Consider the following 15,974-nt stretch of genomic DNA (forward strand, 5'->3'; position numbering starts at 1 on the left):
GTGTGTTTAAGCCACTAGCATCTACAGAGCGATATGCTTTTCTCTTGGTTTTATATAAGCTTGGACTATAATAAAAAAGTATAAATAACATTTTAACAGTTCACTCTACAGTAACTTCAGCAAATGCTTTCTTCAACCTGTGAACAGCAACTGCAAATCTGAAATTCATGGAGGGAAGGCAGTAAGTGGCATCACACGTATTCTTTGTTAGGTATGAAATAAATTTCTCACTTGGGTCAGAATATAAAGTACAATAAAGTAAATTGTGGCACCACTCTTATCCTACAGGCACCAGAGATAAACAGATGCTGTTCCAGCAATATAGATTGATATCTCAGCAACAGAACTGCCTTATTAAAAGGGCTTCCTCTTAGAAAGTAGAAATAGGGGAATAATTAGTTCTGGATTTTCTCTAGATCTTGTTGAGAATAGGCACATCACAATTTCTTTATAAGATGGTTATGAGCCTGAGCAAAATTCTGCTTCCTTAAAACTTATGGGATTCAGGCTAATGTTAACATTTGCTTTTTACAGTCATGTCCAGCTGTTCTGCTAACATGACTTCAGCTATTGCTAAAAAAAAATCCTTGGGGATTTCTACCCAACCAAGTCCTAAATGGTATGTAATGTTTCAGGTAGTGATTAGGCCAACGTTTGGATCAGAGACCCCAAATGGCATATCAAACCTTAGAAATACACCATCTACTAAGAAATATTTTCCCAATACTAAGCAAGTCCGTAGCATACCTAGTATTTGTAACTAACCAGCCCTCCCCAATGGAAGTTGCTGGCTTGTATTACCTTTATTTCCAACCTTATAGGGAAACTTTGACACCTTCACAGATAATATTTGTAACCCTTATCACAATACTCTGGCAGGCCCCCATTGTTCCTGTTTTAGGGATATGGAACTGAGGCTGAAAAAAATGTATTGCGCAGAACCTCATGACACAGTGGATCTGTGGCAGAATTAGAACTTTGAATCCTGCACTGCAAAAGGCAGTTGCTCACATTCCCAATGCAAAATTTCCACTGATGGACCTGAACAAATAGGGCTTTGTGCATGTGTTTAATTCAAAGTATACCAGCTTAAATAGAAATGGAGCAATTCTAGTCTCTAAACTACACGTAGAAAGCTTTTGGCTTCTAGCTGTTTGCTAAACTACAACTCCCATCAGCACCAGCAAACATGGCTAATTGCTTGGGATGACGGGTGTTGTAGTTCAACAGCTGGAGGCTCAAAGGTTCTCCACACTTCCTCTAAACCTGTTTTTTATTTCTGCTGCCTAATCACGTGTGTTAATTTTTGTGTGTGGCCAGTGCCTGGCCTCCATTAACTTCTGTGGAAAATGTGGAAATTCCTTAGATGATCCATTTGTTTAAAGCAGGGATGGGGAATGTGGTTCTCTAGATGTGGTGGGACTCCGATTCCCACAATCCCTCACCACTGACCATGCAGGGTGGGGCTGATGGGAATCTGAGTCCATCAACATCTGGAGAGTCACACATTACTCAACTCTGGCTTCAAGGGAAGCATCTAAGTGTGCACATGTAACCCATATTTCAGGGTTTTTTTGTCATATGAAAAAAATAAAAGCTGACCTTCCAGCACAAATCTATTGCAAAAACTGTGTCTCCCCCCCCCAAAAAAAAACTTCTGTGGAATGTTCTTTTCCACATTTACATAATTATCTTTTGTGAACTTAAAGATAAAATGCCCGTGATGTTAAAAAAATTCCACTGACTTTATTCAGGCTGTATCTCTGTTCTGAAAAGTGATGCTTTATTGAGGAAAGTGCTGGTGGATTGGTAGTTGATGTGATTGTGTCCAGCTTAGAGTGTAAGATCCTTGATTCATGTGTCGCCTCAGCCATCCAATCCCTTGACTTTAGATAAACCTCTTTCAGCCTCAGCCCTACCTGAAAGCGGGGGGGGGGAGCGTGAATAATAATACTCGACTATCTTACAGGGTCGTAAGGATTCCTGAGATAATATGTGAAGTGTTTTGTACATGCAAAGAGTGCCAAATAAATACTAAATATTGACAAAGTCAAAAAAAGCTGGCAATTCCCAGGCAGAATCCTAGAAGAGCTCCTTTTGTCTAATGGTGGGAAGACAGTTAAGAACATGTGCTTCTCACTTAGGGAGGTGACAATTTATTTTTAAATTACTGGAATTTAGGCAAGCCAAGCCGTCTGAAAATAAAGTGATACCCTCTAGTGGCTAAACTCTGCAGCTTAATAGTGTGCATATAAGCAAGGTCTGTATTTGCAAATTCCACCTTGGATAATTTCATACAGCCTGATCCCATCCACTTGTGCTGGGGATAGTAAGTCCCACTGATCTCTGTGTGACTTATTCCTGAGTAAAGATGCATAGAATCAGACAGTAAAACTAACAAGATACTAGCATTTTTTTTATCATTATTGTTCCAAGAACAAATCAAACACCATACAGAGCGGCTAAGGATTGTGCCCAAGGCCATGCAAAACATTGGTGTCAGAACATAGAATTGGACCTAGAACTCCAGCACAGGTAAACCCACTACAAATTGAAATGGAGAGTGGGTAACTGTGCAGATATTGTGGAGTTTTGTTTGTTTCTTCCAGGTGAATTCTAAGCTTCCTGGTGCAAGACAGGAACCACCAAATGGCTAATGCCAATAGACGCTTTAGAAATGAGAAGTCCAACTGCTCAAATATCTTGTGCCAAACTTTTGTGCAAGGCTAATTAGCTCTTTATAATTTGACATGGTTAATCAGAGAGAAGTAAACGGCAGGTGAATTCTTCATTTGTGCCAAGGAAGCAATGCAGTCCTATGCATACTTACTTGGAAGTAAGCCCCATTGCACACAGTGGGATGTCCTTACAAGCAAAATCTGCATAGGCTTGCCCTACATGACTACCTTAAAACTTCACTCCTGTGCATGCTTACCTAGGAGTATGTAAGTCCCACTGAATTCTGTGAAAGCATCATGCAGTATGTCTTTGATCAAAGGAATAATAGGAAAGAATGTGTTATGATCATGGTAACAGTAATGCTTGCTCCTAAGATCTTCGATTGCAGGGTGTGCAAATGGGGGTGGTGGTGGTTAAATGACAAGAAAAGAGAGTCAGAGTCAATGAAGGATAGAATGTTGGTGCGGAGCTGGGATGAGAGAAAAGAGGTGATGAAAAGCTGAAGAGAGTGGAAGAAGTGATTAAGAGTAGAGAGCAGAAAGTAAAGTGAACTCGGACAAGCTGAAAGGCCTATACATTCTAAAATGAAAGACAGTAGCCCTCTGGCTAAGGACCAAGAATGATAACATTTTAGGAACATAGGGAGTTGCCATATACTAGATTAGCTGATTTGTTCATCTAACCCAGAATTACCTACCATGACTAGAAGTGGAAGGGGGTCTTTCACATTGCTTACTATCCCTTTTTTAGCTGGGGATGCTGGGCATTGAACCTGAGACCTTTTGTGTGCTCTGCCATGGATTTATTCTTCCCATGTGTTCCCCACAATGGACAAGACATTGAGGGTTGTATTCAATGTAGTGCTGTGGCAAACGTTCCATCAGTGCAAGGATTTCTCCTTGTGCAATGGGAATCCCCCCTCTTCTCCCCCTGCATGCCCCCTAAATCTGTCTTTGGGTTCTCCCTGTTGGGAGTAAAGCACTTAACAAGTAACCTGAAGCAGTGGGGTAGCAACAGGCAACCTATTCTTCCCTTACTGATTGCTTCTTTAGTGACTACTTGTTATGTAGATTGCTTTTCTCAGGCTTTACTTCCTTCCTCTTTCTTCTGAGTTAGTGTTTGAGTGTTAACCACATGACTTCATAATGGCCACATGTATTTCCGAACTCAGAATGGCTTTATTTCCCAGAAGTAATAAGCCTCAAGTTTCTTTATTCTTTCAACTACCAGTCTTAAAAGACTTCATTTCTGCACTCCCCTGCTATATATACCAAACTTCAATACCCCCAAACCTCCGGAGCAGATTTGGGGATGGCACAGGGGGAAGTCGTTGTGCTAACACCAATCCTTGTGCTAGCACAACTATTCAGTTGAATACCGCCCCAAATGTTAAATTGGTAATAAATACCAATTTAGGAGGGGAAATGTAGCCACTCCTTGATATTCTGAATGTGCGTGTCTAATCTTTTCTAGTTCTAAAATGTTCTGCAACTTTTAAATAATACTTCTTGCAGTGAGGTTAATAACTAATTTCTCTCATAACAAAATATTAGATTTGCCCTATCCTTTTTAAAAGTTTAAATAATCAACAATATTTTCCTTCCTGCATAGTTATGATGGAGATTCCCCTATCTCACAGAATAAATAGCTGGTTCTAGCAGTCGTACCCCAACCAATATTGTTCAAAGATGGCCCTTTGGGCCAGGGGCACTTAGTACTATTTGTATCTGGGAACCAACCATGGCACAGCTTTTTGACTGAAAGGCTGCAGGAATGGCAGATGTAGGCCTTGCTAATCCCTTTCTTCTGAGAGTACAGGCCCAAAAGAGAGAACTCATCGCATTTGTTAATCCCACTGTCTGTTTGCTGGATTGCTCAGTGGAAGTAGCTCTAAGGATCTCATCTCTGCAAATGTCCATTCGAGCAAGGTATCTATTTGCCCTCCTGACCTAACCACTTCCCTGCTCCCAGTAGCAGACTACACCCGTTTGTCCTGGCTGCTCATCCTTATGGACTGGCAGACCCTGATCAGATCATTTCCCTGCCAGGCGTCTATACAAAGTCACTTGGAGTTCTTCCAGCAAAGAGATTACAAGGGTTTTTGTGCAATATTCATCATCAAATTCAGCTGCTGTCAGTCCTGAATGAACACAGATGCATTCTCCCCTCCCTGCCATAGTTTTTAATCATCCCCAACATCTTATCTGAGATTTGGATTGGCACAGTAGACAGAAATAAAATGAAACTGCCTTTAACTTTTATAATTGTTGTAGTAGTTTTTCCTGTAACTTATATGGGTCAATGGGTCTTATTTATGAACTGCCAGAACATTTAAAAAATGTGTACAGGGGCATATTTTCCATCCACCCCATGTGAGTAAAGTTCCAGCGGGGGTATTCCATCTGGAATGCTTCTTCACCAATCTTTTGTTTATTTATGTCCTCCTTTTCTTATGTCATGGAAGTTAATGCAGAGTACAGGAGTTCCCAGTCTCCTTGCAGGCACTGACCAGGCCCAGAACTGCTTAGTTTTAGGAAGGTAGCTGCATCATGTGCCCCCAGACCACAAAAAAAGAGTAATGAGAACATGTCTCTCTGAAACTCCTGGGCATTGCAAGTACTGTGTGCTTTTTCAGTCCCAGGTCAATCTCCTTTCCTGACAAATGTAAGGAGTCACCAGCTATTTATCCAGTTTTGAAACTGGCAGACAGCCTCTAAGGCAGAATAACCTTTTTTAGGGTTGTATCCACTGCTAACCCTGTTCAGAATAGACCACTTGAAATTAATGTGCATGGCTAACTTAGGTTAATTATTTTCAAGGTGCAAAGTGGTAAGTGGCGGTAATGCAGCCGAAGCTCTGCTCATGGCCGGAGTTCGATTCCAATGGAAGGAGGAAGTCTAATCTCCGGTAAAAGGGGTCAAGGTCCACTCAGCCTTCCATCCATCTGTGGTCGGTAAAATGAGTGCTGGGGGGTAAAGAAAGGCCAGGGATGGAACTGGCAATCCCACCCCATATATATGGTCTGCCTAGTAAACGTCGCAAGACGTCACCCTAAGAGTTGGAAACGACTCGCACTATAAGTGCGGGGACACCTTTACCTTTTATTCTGTGTAGGGTTAGCAGTGTATACAACCCCTTAATAACTAATATAAGACTTCGATGCATGTTCACTGGCTACAAATGGGATAGGTATTGCATCCAAGGGATTACAGAATGGGTAAGAGGATAGCTTTTGCTGGAACAGCCTCTAATGAGCCAACTGATTACCTAGATTATCTTTTTTATTATCTGAAAAAAAGTATTGGCAGAAAAAAGTATACCCCACTTTTTTGAAGGTGAAAGGAGTTGCCTAAAGCAGATTACAAATAAAAAATGAACATAAAACTGGGATCCAACCATTAAAACACAAACTAAAAATAACTGTTACTCTAAGCATCTTTCCATTAGCCCCTCGCCCTGGCAAAATTTGTCTGTTGTCTTTCAATCTATCTTCATAGGCCATCCCTTACACATCTTTTTGCAAGGGTTATTTCAAAAGCTTCCTCCAGAGATGCTTTGTCAGGAGCCAGAAGGGATTTCGCACAAAAAAAGCTGAGACAGTCAAAAAAAGAAAATCCTCTTTGGAAAATATAGGGAGGAAAGAACATCACATTGCAACTACATAAACATGAAAATAGCATACTAGCTAATAAAGGTTAATGAGCAGGGACCAGTTACCAGGAGGTTTATTTTCAGAGAGGATGATCTACCACTTAGCTCCAGATCGGCCTCTGTGTCAGCACATGGTGGATCTTCAGGCATGACTGGCAAAGAAACAGTTACATCTTTTTATGGAACATGCTTTCCTTGTAACTTGCACAGGACATTTTCCTAAGAGGTTTAGGATCTTCATAGTTACTTCCTTGAGATCTGATGTCTGTTATCAAATACAGGTGTTTTGGATTTTATGTCAAGATGAAGTCCATAATGTATTGGTATGAACCTATAAAAGCAGCCTTATTGGATCCAAACAATATTCCATGCTGTCCAGTATTATGGTCAAGATCCAAGTGTGCAACTTTTTTGCGCTGTGTTTCTTGAAGAGCAATCCCTGCATGGTAAACAAACATCTGTTGAATTCCAGCAGTTTTGATGAGCAGTTATGTTGTGACATATCAAGCTGGGGTAGCCAATATTGTGCTCTGCAGATGGACCACAACTTGCATCATCCCTGACCCTTGGACATGCTAGCTGGGGCTAATGGAAGTGAGAATCCACAACAATGCGAAGGCACCATCTCAGCTACCCCAGGTCAAGAAAACTTTTGTTCAAGAAAGCAAGAATTTGATAGGGTTCTTGAAAGTACTCATAAAGTAGTTATTTTGACTCCTAGGCAACACTTAACAAAATATTTTGAACACCCCTACCCAGCAACAAATAAAACACACAAACCCAACAAAATCTAATAAACAGCCAGAAAAAGATTCATTCAAAAGTGAACCTGAAGAAATGGGTCTTATGGCCCTTATAAAAAGAAAGCAAAATTGCTGTCCTAATACCTGCTTGGAAGGAGGAAGTTCCGCACTTTTGAAGCAGCCACCATGAAAGCCCAACTTTGAGCAAATGTTCTCATTTGTTGCAAAGATAGTGCAAAGCCTGCTGGCTGGACCGTAATAGGCAAGTGGACTCATGGGGTGAGACTGTCGTTGAGGTATGGGGACCCCAAACTGTAAAGTTTAAAGGTTAAAACCAATACCTTGAATTGGGCCTGGAAGCAAGTTGGTAACCAATACAGAACAGGTTGGATAAGATCACACCTTTCAAGTGCATAGCAACATTTTGAACCAGCTTAAGCATCTCAAGTGCAGCCCTACATAAGTAATAAATCATTTATATCCCGCCTTTTTTTCCATCATGGAACCCACTGAGGTAACTGCAGTATACATGTGGTTCCAAGGCAGTCACCAATCCAGACCTAGACCTGTTGGTGATGCAGTGTACCAAGGACATGCTTTCCAAAAGAGGGGGAAACCTCCTAATGAGCTGCAGAGAGACTTCTGGCGGTTACTCCAGCCTGCTGCCCAGAAAGCAAAGCTGGATCCAGGAGTACCCCAGGCTCTTAACCTTGATCATCAAAGCAGCTAACAAAAACTAACTGATCAGAGGCAGGTGAACTGTCTCGAAATTACAGCCATTTCCTATCAGTATCACGTTCATTTTTTCTGGATTCAAATATAACCAAATGACCACCCACAGCATCCAAATACCGGTTCAGGACACAGATAGGCTACTCTTGGATGCTTTAGTTAAAAATATATAAAACTAGGTGTAATCAACATATTGATGGCACTCAAGCTCAAAGTACGGATGATCTTTGCCAGTGACTTCATGTAGATGTCAGACAGCACTGGAACACCACGTAACAACTCGCAGGGATCAATCACCCTGTGCACCCTACTGGATAGAAAGGATCAAATCCACTGGAGAACTTCCTGAAACAAGGGTGTTGGTAGGTACTTAGAGGACTTGGGGCATATCTATCTGTACAACAAAATATCATGGTCCAACAAACAATATTGAAAGCCACCACATCTAGCAAGATCAGCAAGGAGAAAATGCCCTTATCGGTCTACAAACAAACAGCATCCGCCAGGGCAGCCAAAGCGATCTCTATCTTGTGTAGCCAGTACATAGACCAGACTGGAAAGTGTCTCGGGAAGAGGTGTCATTCTGGAAAATGGAGCTGATTTAGCCATGGCACACTCCAGATCTGTAGCTAGAAAAAAAAATAGACACAGGATGAAAGTTAACCAAATGTTCCTTATCTAATCTTAGCCTATTATTATTAAGGAACCTGAAGGAAACTCACCATCCTGTAATAAAACGGTCACAATCTTGGCTAAAAGGCCCATTTTGCTGCAAATGACAGGCTTAACCACCCAAGGTGGAGAAGGGTCCTGCTTTTTAAGCCACAGCGTGCACAACCCCAACCATGTAGTCAACATCCGCAAGGAAGAAAAGATCAAAACCACCTTAGCAATTGCGACAAGGAGGTGATTCTGACACTGCTGGCTTAAATTCTGCCCTAAAGGCTGGTTTCATGTCAGATCAAATATGAACAACTTTATTAGCAAAGAATTTAGTAAAGGCGTCACAGAAATAATTGTTGGTTCACCTTCCTGGGACTCTACTTTAGGGTTTAATAATCCTTCCCTACCCAGAACCAGAGATTTTAGAATGAGAGGTGAAAGCTGCTCTTAAAATATTTGGAAAAAACAAATCACCAGGAACAGATGGCGTACCAACACAGTTGCTTCAAGTTACTGAGGCTTAATCCCTCCAAATTTTGACAAACTTTTGACAAAATTTGTCAACAAATATGGAAAACTAAACAATGGCCCACAGACTGGAAGCATTCAATATACATCCCAATTCCAAAGAAAGGGGATCCCAGGGAATGCAGTGATTCTGGAACCATTGCCTTAATATCCCATGCAAGTAAAGTAATGCTCAAGATTCTACAACAAAGGCTCTTACCATATATGGAGCGAGACATGCCAGATGTCCAAGCTGGATTCAGAAAGGGAAGAGGCACCAGAGATCATATTGCAAACATACGTTGGATAATGGAACAGAACAAAGAATTTCAGAAAAAAATCACCCTGTGCTTTACAGATTACAGCAAAGCCTTCGATTGTGTAGAACATGAAAAACTATGGAATGCTTTCAGAGAAATGGGGGTGCCACAGCATGTGATTGTCCTGATGAACAACCTATACTCTGGACTACTGTAAGGACAGAATATGGAGAAAACTATTGGTTCCCCGTCAGAAAGGGTGTGAGACCGGGGTGTATTTTATCACTCTATTTGTTCAATCTATATGCAGAACGTATCATACGGAAAGTGGGATTGGACCAAGATGAAGGAGGTGTGAAAACTGGAGTGAGAAATATCAATAATTAAAGATATTCAGATGATACCATATTACTAGCAGAAACGAGAAAAGAATGCTATTGAAAGTCAAAGGGGAAAACACAAAAGCAGAATTACAGCTGAACGTCAACAAGACTAAAGTAATGACCACAGAAGATTTATGTAACTTTAAAGTTGACAATGAGGACATTGAACTTGTCAAGGATTATCAATACTTGGCACAGTCATTAACCACAATGGAGACAATAGTCAAGAAATCAGAAGAAGGCTAGGACTGTCGAGGATAGCTATGAGAGAACTAGAAAATGTCCTCACTGAACACCAAAGATGTATCACTGAACACCAAAGTCAGGATCATTCAGACCATGGTATTCCCAATCTCTATGTATGGATGTGAAAGTTGGACAGTGAAAAAAGTGGATAAGAGAAAACTCAACTCATTTGAAATGTGGTGCTGGAGGAGAGCTTTGCGCATCCCATGGACTGTGAAAAAGACAAATAATTGGGTGTTACAACAAATTAAACCAGAACTATCATTAGAAGCTAAAATGATGAAACTCAGGTTATTATACTTTGGACACATCATGAGAAGACATGATTCACTAGAAAAGACAGTAATGCTGGAAAAAACAGAAGGAAGTAGAAAAAGAGGAAGGCCAAACAAGAGATGGATTGATTCCATCAAGGAAACCACAGACCTGAACTTACAAGATCTGAACAGGGTGGTTTATAACACATGCTATTGGGGGTCGCCAATTCATAGGGTCGCCATAAGTCGTAATCTACCTGAAGGCACATAACAACAACAACTCCACTGGACATGAATCTGCTGATGTAACGACGGCAGAGAAAAAAATATTTGTCACCATCAGTGCTACCTTATAGGCATACAAATAGGACCTATGATGTGGTTGGTCAGATTCAATGCAATTTCTTTTTGTCGCTGGCACTCAATCTGTTTACCCATATGCTTCAACTTTCCCAGAGTCCTCTAGAGCACTGTTTTTCAACCTTGAGCCCCCAGATGTTGTTATACTACAACTCCCATGGTCAATGGTCAGGGATGATGGGAGTTGTAGTCCATCAAAATCTGGGGGCACAAAGTTGAAGAACTCTCCTATAGGGGGCAGGGTGAGTATGCTTTAGGCAGAGCAACTGTGTGTACAACTCTCGTCAAACATGTACTCCCCCTCCTAACACAGCATCAACCCTACTATCTAAAGCCTCCAAAACATTATGGCAGGGCAGAGTGGGGAACCTTTTTCAGCCCAAGGGTCACATTCTCTTCTGGGCAAGCTTCTGAGGGCCATATGCTAGTGATGGGTGGGGCTAGAAAGACAAATGTGAGTGGAGCAACAAATGTGAATTTTATCTTTGTACAGCAGGCTGTTTTCTACTCTCATACACCATGCTGTATCCAAAGAAGCAAGAGGCATTATCAGAGTTTAAGGACGCATTCCAATCAGGCAAATACAATTGCGGGGAGGGGCAGTGAGGGGTGTGACCTTGGGAGAGGGTGTGTGGCCTGGGGAGAGAGTTCTGAGGACCAGATATAGAGGCCTCAAGGGGACACATTAGGTTCCTCACCCAAATGTTATGGGAACCAAACAAATCTAGAACTTTCCAGTGGCCCACATCTTTGCAGGCAGGAGCAGCAATGTCTACACACCCCTTAAATCAGACACTTATCAGACAATTATAATGGCTTACAAGATCATCAGAATCCTGCCCTTTGCAGAAATCCAACATGTTTCCTTGAAACTAGGTGTTGGGCCCAAAACCCCATGGGAAGCCCTAAGGTTGCCATGGAAACCATGAAGTCCTGAACTAAACTAAAGGCAGGCTCTGCAGAGATGCTGAAGTCTTTCAGCAAGACAAATGTGGATGTTTCAGGGGGAATCCACTGGCCAGCAATGGTACACCAGCCTGTCCCTGCAACCTGACACCAGAAACACACAAAGCCACCCACTGTTCATATCCTGTTTATCAATAGCCTACCCATTCTCTTTAACAGTATCCCTTACAGCAGGGTTCCCAAGCTGAGGTCCGTGGACCACCAGTGGTCCATGAGTGCCATTCAGGTGGCCCATGGTGTGTCTTTGAAGTACAATTTCTATGGAATGCAAACTGTAATACAATTAAATGCAATATAAGAAATAAAAGGAACAAAAATGCAATTAAAAACATACAGCATCTAGCATAGCATCTTACAATTGCTACAACAGGCAGACAAATCATTAAGTGGTCCACCAAGACCATCAGCAATTTTCAAGAGGTCCGTGGGGAAAAAAGTTTTGGAACCACTGATCTAAAGTTCCAAAGAGAGCATTGTTTCCATATTTTGAGAGGAGCAGGCTTTTTGTGGGAGGGTACTTATTGTCATACTAAAAATGTGGTGTGAATAGGAAATTTGAGGTTGTATCTTTTAGTTGCTGAGAATCTTAGCATAAAGAACGTCCTAAACATCTCACAACATTTATATAAAACAACAGTCCTAAACATCTCACAGCATTTATATAAAACAACAGAATAACACTCAAACTGTTCAGGGTAGTAACCAAAAGCAAGGTCAGTAAATTTCTGGGGACACCTAGGTAGTCTCAACGGCGTCCCTCTGGCTCCACCCGATTACTTCACCATGATGGTAGACACAAACTAACGTGCGATGACAAAAAAAACACACACCTTAAAATGGAAACGAGATAAAAAAGCACCTTTTAATTACGAGTCGAATAGATTATATAACCAGCTGTGTCAGTTTGTCGCATCTGGGTAAATGCGAGTGTAAGGAATAATAGCCAGGAAGGACTGCGAGGATTGCGAAGCGCTTCACGATCAGAAAATGCGCGTGCTTCAATCCGGAACTAGAACACAAGACGAGAGATGTTCCAGGTCAACCTGACACTTCGAATCAACTTCACAGCGCAGGAAAGACCTTTGGGGGCAACCATGGGTCAAAACTACGAACGTGCGTTTTAACCGATTCTGGTGGGTCGCAGCGTCCTCAGAGGTTCCGTGCTGGTCTGCTGTGCGTTTCCACAGTTTGCAGGGGGGTACTGCTGGCCTAATGGGGGAGGAAGACTAGGCAGCAAAAACACGCCCTTGAACGTGCTAAAAAGTTAGCACCGCTGGGGGGCGCAGTGGGACCCCACTTCGGCAACGGTTACAAAGTCCTGGAGACATGTGCCTGGGTAAATGGGTGAGCGCCCCCTTTGGAGTTTAGCAAGAACCCTCCGTCCCTTCCGTTCTCTCGTGAGATTGCTTTGCACCCTATTATTTTCGCCCCAGTCTGTGCAATGAGAGAAAACGTGGCTTCCCCGACTCTTGCGAGAAATGCACCTGTCCCAAGTTGCCTTGCACCCTTGGAACGGGTGGAGAAGGAAGGAAGAGCCCTCTGAACCCATCCCACGTGCTTTTGCAACCACCCGGTCCGGGCACTGGAGGGTTAAAGTCGGCGAAGTGATCCACAGCCGAGCGTGCACTAAGGCTCCGTACGGGCACATCTCTCACTTCCCCAAAAGCCATTGCTGCGTGTCCTTCCGCCATAGGGTTCCAACACAAAATAAGTGCTCGCTCCCTTCTTTTTCCAATACACCCCACCGTCTCGAGGCAAAGGCAAGGGGCTGAAACCGGACCACGACCAAGATACTCTCTTCCTGTTTCAAAGGGAGAAGGGACGTCGGGAGGGAAGAAACGGGAGGGGGACAAGTCCTTAACTCCCGGATCCCACCCTCCCCTTGCACGGAAAGAGGAGGAGGGAGGGGGAGGTTAAGCAAACCCGGAGCTGGCCCAGCAGGACCTACTTTCCTCCCTGAAAATGGCTGCCTCGGTGAACACTTTCTCTTCAATTCCTTGAAGCCCTTCGTTGAGGGGGGGGGGAAGCAGAGGGTGGTAAAGACTAGGCAGCGATGCTTCTTTGAACTCCCTCCTCTACTGGAGCTGAGGATTAGGGTGCGAGGGGAGAAATTAAAGAGACAGAGAGAGAGCGAAACAGGAAAAGAAAGAGAGGAGGCCTGGAACAGAAGGTAGGGAGGAGGCTGAAGGAGAGGGGGGGGACCAAGAAGACCCCTCCCCAGCCGAAACAGGGAGTAAAAAGGGTTGGTTGGTGCAGCCACTCTTAGGAAGGAGGCTGTCGATGTCTATGTTTAGCTCTCTTCGGACAGATTCAGCGGAGTTGATGATGATGATGATGATTATAATAATAAGCTGAAGCACCGGGTCGGTTTCAATTGTGTGTTGTCGGGAAAGAAAATTTACACGGAAGGAGGAAAAGTATGTACGTTCCATCAGGAGAGAAACTCTGAACGTTCTATTTCCCCTCCTCCGTTCGCTCTTCCCCACCCCCACCCACCCCCTGGGAAGCCTCAGCGTTCCATCCGGAGGGGTGCCACTCTCCAAGAGCCTTCAACGTTCCATCCGGCCTCAGAGTGAGTGTTTGAATCGTTCTGTTTGGGGCGACTCCTGCTAGGGCAGGGGACGCGGGAGGTGTAGGAGGGGGAGAATCCGGAGGCAGAAATAGGAAGGGAACGCGCAAGGCAGCAGAAGGCCTCCGTCGGATGCGGCTGCCTGAAGATCAAAGGCAAAACCGGAGCTCCCTTTGTGTGTCGTTCTAGGGATCTTGCTGCTTCGCTTTTTTCTTTGGGTTTATTTTGGAACCTTAAACTACCGTGGTGGAAGGAAGGAAAGCTCTCCCGTCCCCTGCTGTCAGAAGGGGGCTGGGCGATCGTTTTTTTTCCCTGGGTGGAAAGCGATATTGGATATCTCCAACTCGGATATTGGAGTTAGCATCCTTTCCAAACCTATTTTTTGCTTGTTCTCCCCCTTTCGGGGTGACCGTAAATAAAAATCCTATATATTCCTTTTTTAAAAAGAAAAGAAAAGAAGGGAACAAATGCAAACCCTTCCTTTTTCTCCCTTCTCGATTTTTTGGATAATGATTTCTGCTATATCTTGCCGATGGATTTTGCCGGGTGAGGATTTCTGGATCGTCTTGTAGAAGAGAGGTAGGTGAGGACACCCCATTATTCTAGATCTAGAAATAGGCAAGCAAAACCCCAATCCTAATCTCTTAGCCTTATTTCAATGTCAGTGTTTTCCATGTCTTGAGGGTCCATTTACGTCAGAATCTTGTTGATTTATGTGGAATTCTGGTGCATGAGAAATCTGTTGTGTAAAAGCTGTTAGGGAAGGGTAGGTGGTGGAGAGCTGCTGATAGCAAGCGAACTGAATATATTTCCCCCAGCCCCTGTGTTTCTATCGCCTTTATAAATAAGCGATTGGGAAGAGGGAAATGGTTCTTGCATCCTTCCTCTTGAGAGAACACAGCTGTCTAGTTTTTTGGGGGAAGGAGGACCTATTAATTTCCCTTGCCTTAAGAAACACAGGGATCTATTGGTATGTTTTGCACAATGATGGAATCCACTGGGAACCGTATTTGTTTTGGGTCAAAGCTGACTTCTCTCATTGTATTGTACTAAAGGGGGATGGAGGAAAAGTGCCTGTTAACAACTCATTAGAGGTTTGAAGTTATTCCCCCAGCACCCTCCCTCAGCCAGTTTTGCTTCCCAAGTGTTTTTTCTCTCCCCCCCCTTATATTTCTATTCAGTTTCAGTTGGGACCCGATTTAAAAAGCGGCTTTAATTTGTAGATTGGAAAGAGAGACAATGTCACATTACAAATAGGTGCTTCTCAAGAGGACTGTTTCAGTGTGAGACTCTGTGAAAATGGAGGGCTTTGGGTGCCCACTCTTTGAGAGGACACACTTCCTACTGAATGGAGATGTTCCAGGCCCCCCCTTTTTAAATGTGGTGTTTTCCCCCCTAGAATTAGGATAGAGTAAGCCAAATGCCATTCTAAATGCATACACTTTCCCAAAGCAAAGCAAACCCGTGTCAAGGCCTACTTTGCTCAGCACACTCTTGTCTCCCCCCCACCAAAAGCACAGCCTGCATGGGATTATGGAGGAGTCCAGAGGGATTTGCTGAGAGATGGTGGGGGTGGGGGTTGAAGAGGAGCATTGTGTTGGCATACTCTCTCTCTCTCTCTCTCTCGCTCGCTCGCCCGCCCGCCCGCCCTCTCCCTCCCTCCCTCCTGACCTCTCCCTCCCTCCCTCCCTCCCTCCAAGACAGCGTTCCATTCGTCTAGGTGGTGGTATGCTTGGAGACAAAGCTAGGGTTGGGTTAGGGACATCGCAGTACATCTCCTTTTTCAAGCTGCCGAGATCCAGATTCTTTGTGTAGGCAACTGTGAAAAGCAGTTCCAGAGGTGGGCTGCTGGAATGAGGATCTGGCCCCTAACTACTGAGCAGAATTTCCTGTTCTGTTGTAATGGGGCAGCGGGGAGGGGGAGTAGGGGTAGTTTGATCAGTGAGTTTTGTGCCACA

The 15,974-nt window shown here is 43.5% G+C and overlaps 1 protein-coding gene and 1 long non-coding RNA gene across 12 annotated transcripts in view; one reads left to right on the forward strand and one right to left on the reverse strand.

The window, feature by feature from the left end:
* Nucleotides 1–5,987: 5,987 nt before the first annotated feature.
* On the reverse strand, nt 5,988–13,708 carry LOC133379697 (uncharacterized). The gene is made up of 3 exons (XR_009761243.1): nt 12,307–13,708; nt 11,591–11,719; nt 5,988–8,434 (listed from the first exon to the last, which is right to left on the reverse strand). It is a non-coding gene; the product is annotated as an uncharacterized LOC133379697 (long non-coding RNA).
* The window catches only part of KMT2D (lysine methyltransferase 2D), a 123,713-nt gene continuing 120,201 nt past the window's right edge, over nt 12,463–15,974 (forward strand). For 5 of the 11 annotated variants that reach the window (XM_061615436.1, XM_061615445.1, XM_061615446.1 and 2 more), the window contains exon 1: nt 12,464–14,595. The gene's annotated coding sequence lies outside the window, so the exon portion shown is untranslated. Of the gene's footprint in view, nt 14,600–15,974 lie in introns of all 11 variants that reach the window. The other 6 variants (XM_061615439.1, XM_061615443.1, XM_061615437.1 and 3 more) reach the window with 5 other exon arrangements.

This window comes from Rhineura floridana, chromosome 3 (assembly GCF_030035675.1).
Source record: "Rhineura floridana isolate rRhiFlo1 chromosome 3, rRhiFlo1.hap2, whole genome shotgun sequence".
Taxonomy (NCBI): Eukaryota; Metazoa; Chordata; class Lepidosauria; order Squamata; family Rhineuridae; genus Rhineura; species Rhineura floridana.